Raw genomic sequence first — 7500 nt, forward strand, 5'->3', positions numbered from 1 at the left:
GGCAAAAGAGTTCGCCTAGGCAGGGTGTAAGCACAGAAGCACAGTTCTTGAGAACAACAGGAGGGACTCCATCAGGCCCATATGCCTTATTAGTATTAAAGCCAGCAACGGCAGAAAATACATCAGCTGAAGAAATTTTAATGTCAGCCATAAGGAAGTCAGAGGGGGGAAGTGATGGAGGAACAGCACCAGAATTGTCTAAAATGGAATTGGAGGAGAAAGTCTGAGCGAAGAGATCTGCTTTATCAGTAGAAGAAATAACTACAGAGCCATCAGAGTAGAAAAGAGGAGGGAAGGATGATGAGGTAAAGTTGTTAGAAAGGTTTTTGGCAAGGTGCCAGAAGGAGCAGGAAGAATTCGAGTTGGAGAGTTGAGAGCATTTAGTACGGATGAAATTATTTTTGGCAGAGGGAAGAACAGACTTAGCACGATTCAGGGCAGAAACGTATAAAAGATGTGATTCAGGGGTGGGTTGGCTCCGGTACCTTTTATTGGCCCTCTCCTTGTTGTAGACAGCATTAGAACAAGCGCGATTAAACCAAGGCTTTCTTGCATTAGTCAGAGGATATGAGATAAGAATGTATGCTTCCATGCCCGAGAGAATAACCTCTGTAATGGGCAAGGCACACTCAGATGGCTCCCGGCCATGGGAGCAATAATCATTTCAGGGAAAATCAAAGAAGTGTTGCATGAGGGTCTCCCAATCCGCAGCTCCAAAGTGCCACAGACGAAGTTTCTTTGGAGGGTCCACAGGCCGTACTGGAGCGATAGGATAGGTTAAAGTGATAAGGTTGTGATCGGAGGAGCCCAACGGAGAGAATAGATTAACAGTGTAAACAGAAGGATTAGTAGTAAGGAAAAAGTCAAGTATGTTGGAGCTCTCTCCAAGGCGGTCAGGGATACGGGTAGGGTGCTGTACAAGCTGCTCTAGGTTATTAAGGATAGAAAAGGTGTAGGCTAGTTCACCAGGTGGATCAGTGAAAGGAGAAGAGAGCCAAAGGTGGTGATCATTGAAATCTCCTAGAATGGAGATTTCAAAGAAAGGAGAAATGGATAGAATGTGTTCCATCATAGAAGTATGATAGTCAAAGAATTTTTGATAGTAGAATTAGGAGATAAGTAAACAGCGCAGATATATTTAGTCAGAAAATGACAGGAAAGCCGAAGCCAGAGTGTAGAGAATTCAGAAGAATCGAGTTCAGGAACACGAGAACAAGATAGGTCGTTGCGTATATATACACAACATCCACCTTTGGCTTTGAAATGAGTATAGAGAAAGTAGGAGGGTACAGAAAAGGGTTTGTTGTCAATTTCCTCAGACAGCTGAGTCTCAGAAAAGAAGGAGAGGTTTTGAGAAGGAGAGGTGGTGCTCAACAGAGAGAAAGTTAGAGGAAAGACCGCGAATGTTGCAGAAATGAAGAAGAAGAGAGTCAGACAGTGCTTCCAGGCAGCTCGAGTCGTCATCAGGAGAGGGGCGGAAGGTGGGGGCATTTATGGTCTCCCCCCCTTGGGGACTCCGAGGCCACGCGTAGTGCTGCCAAGATTTTCTAATTTTTGAAAAGGAAGTGAAATGTGTACTGTCCATGTAGTTTGGTGTTGATTGTTAGAGAAACTTGTATTGGAGAGCATGCTGGCCTACTCTCTGTGTTACTGAGACATTGAAAAAATTCAGCAAAGGGGGATGGTCGGGAACCAGTCCCGAGGGCTGAGAGAGAGAGAGAGAGAGAGAGGTGTGTGTGTGTGTGTGTGTGTGTGTGTGTGTGTGTGTGCGTGTGTGTGTGTGTGTGTGTGTGTGTGTGTGTGTGTGTGTGTGCGTGTGTGTGTGTGTGTGTGTGTGTGTGTGTGTGTGTGTGTGTGTGTGTGAAAATAACTGCGTGTGCGTGTGGGAAAGAAGTGCAGGAGTGGTGGTGTGAGCGCGGATAATTTAACTTGAGCATTGTCTCTAGAGTGCACGAGAGAGAGAGAGAGAGAGAGAGAGAGAGAGGTGTGTGTGTGTGTGTGTGTGTGTGTGTGTGTGTGTGTGTGTGTGTGTGTGTGTGTGTGTGTGTGTTGCGTGTGCTCCCTCTTTTTTCCACACGAAGGGATCTGTGTTGGGTATTTGTATTCTTTTCCCGCAGAGAATGAGTTTAGACTTGTACCCTGGCGCTGTGTACAATGTATTTTACTTGTGTGTGAGATATACTTTACACTTGATCCTAGTTACGTTGCAGTCTTGAAATCATTATGGTTGCTTTCATTCCGAGTACGAGAGGAATATTTGATTTATGTTGTCGTTATTTGGGAAAGCGGTGGCTGAGTGGACAGAAAGGCGGTCTGCAGTCCCAGTGGATCCAGGTTCGAATCTCCTGCTGGGGCAGGGGATGGTTTAATGATATGAATTTCGTTAAGGCAAACCGTTCTGATCTACCAGATGATCCGCCAACGTGTAAAAATATTCCTGTTAACACTAGTACACCAGTCCTGTATGAGGTAGCCCTAGCATGTAAATGGATGGTTGGTGTTAGAGCCGAAGTGGTGACATGTACAGTTTTATAGTATGTAAGAGGACTGTTGGGCCTCAGGTTATGGACCATGAAGCATATGCCCAGAGTCGGACACATGACAAAATCAGCTATGGTCATATTAGCAGGGCGCCCTTGTTGTGAAGGAGTTCATGAAGGCTGGCGATCTGACCCGTCCAGCTCACAATGCTATATCTACTTTTAGTTAAATCATCTGGTAATAACAAGAATAAAATTCAAAATCACGTTGTACTGTTAGTAGCCTCAGTCAATATCTCTGTTATTTTTTTTTTCTCACTCCTCCCTATCATGTGCAGGTGAGATGGATATAAGTTTTTGTGTCAAAAATTTCAACCTCAGGGAGTGGTGAAATGAAGGAAAATCATTGAGCTCTTGGCCAGACCAAACACAAACCTCCCACACCAGCTTAGTATATGCCAGTCAGCTTCCACACACCTTCATCGACGTGCAGGTACAGTTGACCAGACATACAGTAAACCTAGGACAGTGACTGTGTAAGGTGGAGATCTAGCTACAGTACAATTTCCATCGTTATGCATCAAAGTTACTTGGTCTGTCTATCTATCTATTGCCAGACGCCTTAATCCCGTAAGGGGTGACCACAAACAAATCGCCTCCATGTCGCCCTGTCCACCGCCATTTCACTGCCCTGCTCCCAGTTCACACTCTCCTCTCTCATATTTTTTTTTTTTTTTTTTTTTTTTTTTTTTAAATAACAGAACGGAGGAAGGAAAAACAAATGGAGAAAAAAAAATAATCCATACACCAGATTACTGGTGTCCTCTGTTCATAAAATATCTGTAACAGTTAGACTTGAAGAGTTGTAGGTTGAAATTTGGAGGAAAACAACTCTGGGGAAGCGAGTTCCAGAGAGATGCAGTTCGGGGAATGAAAGAATTCTGATAGGCAGAAGTTCTGCAATATGGTTGAGTGACATTCCAGTCATGAGCGCTACCAGATGCCCGTGTAGCACGAGGGAAGGCATGGAGAGGTGGCACCATGGACGCAACTTCGTCTGAGCATTTGCCAAAAAAATATCTGTAAAATAATGCAACGGAGGCAACATTCCTTCTTACTTGCAGGGGAGGTAGTTTATATGTAATGGCAGGGTTGTTAATGATTCTAACAGCTTTATTCTGAATTTTGTCTAGTTGCCTTAATGCAACCTCTCCACAACCATTCCACAAGGGTGAGCAATATTCAAGCTGAGAGCGCACATGACTCTTATAAATTATAGCTAACTGCTCATCGGCGAAGAAGTTTCGGACTCTGTACAATAATCCAAGTTTCTTTGAGGCGGTTTTAGAAAGTGATCTGACATGAGAGATCCAGCTGAGGGCACTGTTAAGTGAGACACCAAGAATTTCAATACTTTTGGAGATGGGAATATTAGTAGCACTGAAGGTAATGTACGAGTCTGGCAATATCTGTCTATTGGTAAACTGTATATATTTAGTTTTACTAGCATTAAAAGAGACAAGGTTGTTTTGTCCCCATTCACTGATTGTAGATAGATCTTCATTTATGGAGATGGCTGTATTGAGTTGAGAGGTAGAGATATTAGACTTTGTAAATGGATGTCTGAGTGTGAATGAACTATGTAGTGTTGAGTCATCTGCATATGAGTGAATGGGATTGTGAGTGACAGATAAAAGATCATTAATATGAACCAGAAATAGGGTTGGCGCCAGAACTGATCCCTGCGGCACGCCGGCGTTAATTGAGTGGAAATTCGAATATACATCATCTACTTTTACTCTTATTTTCCTGTCACTAAGATAAGAAGAAATCAAAGGAACAAAAGACGTTAGTCCATAGCAAGGAGTTTGGACAGCAGGGAACGGTGCCATACTCTGTCGAAAGCTTTAGAGATATCAAGAGCTACTGCATGAGTTTCTCCAAAAAGATCTATTGATTGATGGATGGTATGAGTTAAGAGATTGAGTATGTCAATGGTGGATCTTTCATGGCGAAAACCGTATTGTCTATCATTAATTAAGTTGTTGGATTCAAGATGTTTAACAATATGCTTATTAATTAAAGTTTCAAATACCTTACCAAGAGAAGATGTGATAGCTATTGGTCTGTAATTGGAGGGGTCAGACGAACTTCCTTTCTTCGGAACTGGGTGGATATTGGCTTCTTTCCATGAATTTGGGAATAAAGAAGTACGTATGCATAGTCTGAATAATTTAGCTAGGACAGAGGCAAGTTCAGGGGAACACTTTTTCAAAACAATTGGCGGAATTCCATCTGGACCTGGAGCTTTGTTGGTAGGTAAATTGTCTAGGATGGATTTTACAAATCTTGTCTGTATTTTAAGTGGGGCAATTTCGGGAGAATCAAGTTCCAGTACTGAGACATTCTGGCTGGTATCATCTATGGTAGAGTTTCTTGCAAAGGTACTAGCAAAGATATCTGCTTTCCCACGTGGGTCATTTGTAATATTGCCATCTGAAGATTTTAGTGGGGGAATGGAAGATGACTTGTTAAAGTTATTATTGAAAGAATTAAGAGTTGACCAGAATATTCTATTGTCATTAGGGTTGTTAAGTAGTTTTGATGCTTGCTTTTGAAGAAAGTTTGATTTAGATAGATTTAATACAGCTTTTGCATGATTTCTAGCAATTTTAAATTGGGAGAGTGATTCAGGTGTTTTTGATTTTAAGTAAGAGTTATATGCTAATGACTTTTTGGGCTGTTGCTCTGGCACAATTGCCATCAAACCATTTTGGAGAGTTTGATCTTTTAGTGAATTGTTGACTTGGTATGAATAAATCCATACCAGCTAGTATTATGTCACAAATGTGGGACTGGGTAGAATTGGGATCACTAGAGAAGAAAGACTGCCATGGAACATCAGCAAGATAATTTCTAAATCCATCCCAGTCTGCCCTGTCAAAGTGCCATCGGGTCACCCTGACAGGTTCGGAATGGGGAGGTGTAGGAGGGTTAACTAATGAGGCTTTGATGAGATTGTGGTCAGAGGATCCAAGTGGTGACAGTACCTCTATCCTGTATTGATCTGGATTATTTGTCAAGAATAAATCCAAGAGATGGGCATTATGGTCAGGGTTATCAGGTATTCTGGTTGGTTGCTTTACCAACTGGGTGAGATTAAACGATTCCGCAAATAGCTCGCATTCTAGACCAGCGTCGTCAGTCCGGGCAGAATGCAATAGCCATTCAACATTGTGTATGTTAAAATCACCCAAAATGGTAATTTCATTGCCAAGGGCAAGGTCAAGGTTACTCAACTGAGTGGATATGGAATCAAATACACTGGGTTCCGAAGAAGCATTGGGGGAACGATAAACTACACAGATATATTTGGTAATGTTTTGGCAATTTAATTTATATAATGAGTAATCAAAACTGGATGAAGTGAAGTTTAAAATAGTATCAACTGCATATTGGGATTTGATATAACAACAGGTGCCGCCCTTGTTTCGAAAGTTTGTAAGGAGATGGTAACCGGGAAAACAAAATGGAGATATATCGGTAGAGGGTGAGATTTGTGGTTCTGTGAGGAAAAGGGCCAAAGGGGATATGGACTGAAGGAAAAAATGAACTGAGTTTAAATTCGTGGTAAGGCCGCGGATGTTGGTAAAGAATAAGGCCACACCGTCACCTCTTCGCCGACGAGTTTTTCCGGAAATAGCAACAGTCGCTGCTGGCACAGTCGCTTGATAGCGACCGGGAGGACCCTGTGCCTCCAGCCCTACCCTGCCGGTGGTGGCAATCCGAGATACCACCTCATTTGATTGTGAGATTGCAGCGGCCATTACTAAAGATGTGAATAGAAGGTGTGATATGTTATGCGCATGTAGTGTGGTGTAGACAGTTGAAGGTAGAGGTATCATGAGAGCATGCTGGCCTACTCTCTGTGTAAATGAATTCACTGAAAATGTTCAGAAAAGGGAGATGGTCAGGATCAAGTCCTGAGGGCTGGTGAAACGGGAGCTCCAGCTCTCCCTATCACCAGCTTGCCATCAACCTCGGGAGTACTGCCCTGTTCGACTGGTGCTACAGTCTACTCCTCCACTCCATCCCCCCTTCTCATCCTTGGCCTCCCCCTCCCTCTTCCGTCACTCCCTTACACTCTTCTTGTCAGTCTCTCATTCTCCATCCTCTCCACACGGCCAAACCACCTCAGCGTGTTTCTCCTGACGCTTCCTGTCTCGTTCACATCCACACCACAGCGCTCCTGCACTTCCTCATTTGACAGTTTGTCTCACCATGTGACTCGACATGCTCCTCTCAAATAACTCATTTCCACTGCTCTCACTCGTGACTTCTGTCCCTTCAACAAGGTCCAAGCTTCTTGGTCCAAGTTACTTGGTCATTTCCACTTTTGACACCTGCGTTCATTCATGCCAGTGCCACTAAGAAACACGTGACTCTGTCAAGGGTGTCAAGTGTACCAAATGCCAGACCTCTGCTACACACTGATGCTGTCCCAGGTTCATATGTTGTCCCTGTACCATCAAACTTCATCAAGCTGTGTTTTTCGAGTCTTATGAAGTAACCGGTTCAGAGGGTCAATGTCCACCAATTTTTGCTACTGGAGAAGTGACGAACCCCAACGTGTACAGTCGAAGTCCAAAGTTGTATCAGAGTCTGTGGCGGAGGAAATACAGTCGGTGTCAAAAGTTGTGCGGGAGAGTCAGCGATGGTCGAAGTTACCTACTGTACCATACCTCCGTTACCAAGGAACTGGATGACAAAACTTTTGATCCCCGACTGTAACTCTGCATGACACCAATTTTGACCCTGACTGTAACTCTACCTGACACAAATTTTAACCTCGACGGAAACTATCTGACGAAACTTTTTACTATTACTGTAATTCTGCCAGATACAACTTTGATCCAGACTGTAACTGTACCTGACAACCATTTCACCCCAACTACAACTCTACTTGACACAACTTTGACCCCGACTGTAGCTGTACCTGACAGCTTTTTGACCCCAACTT

The sequence above is a fragment of the Coenobita brevimanus genome, chromosome 73 (genome assembly GCF_032717465.1).
Source record: "Coenobita brevimanus isolate Jiangsu-jjx chromosome 73, ASM3271746v2, whole genome shotgun sequence".
Taxonomy (NCBI): Eukaryota; Metazoa; Arthropoda; class Malacostraca; order Decapoda; family Coenobitidae; genus Coenobita; species Coenobita brevimanus.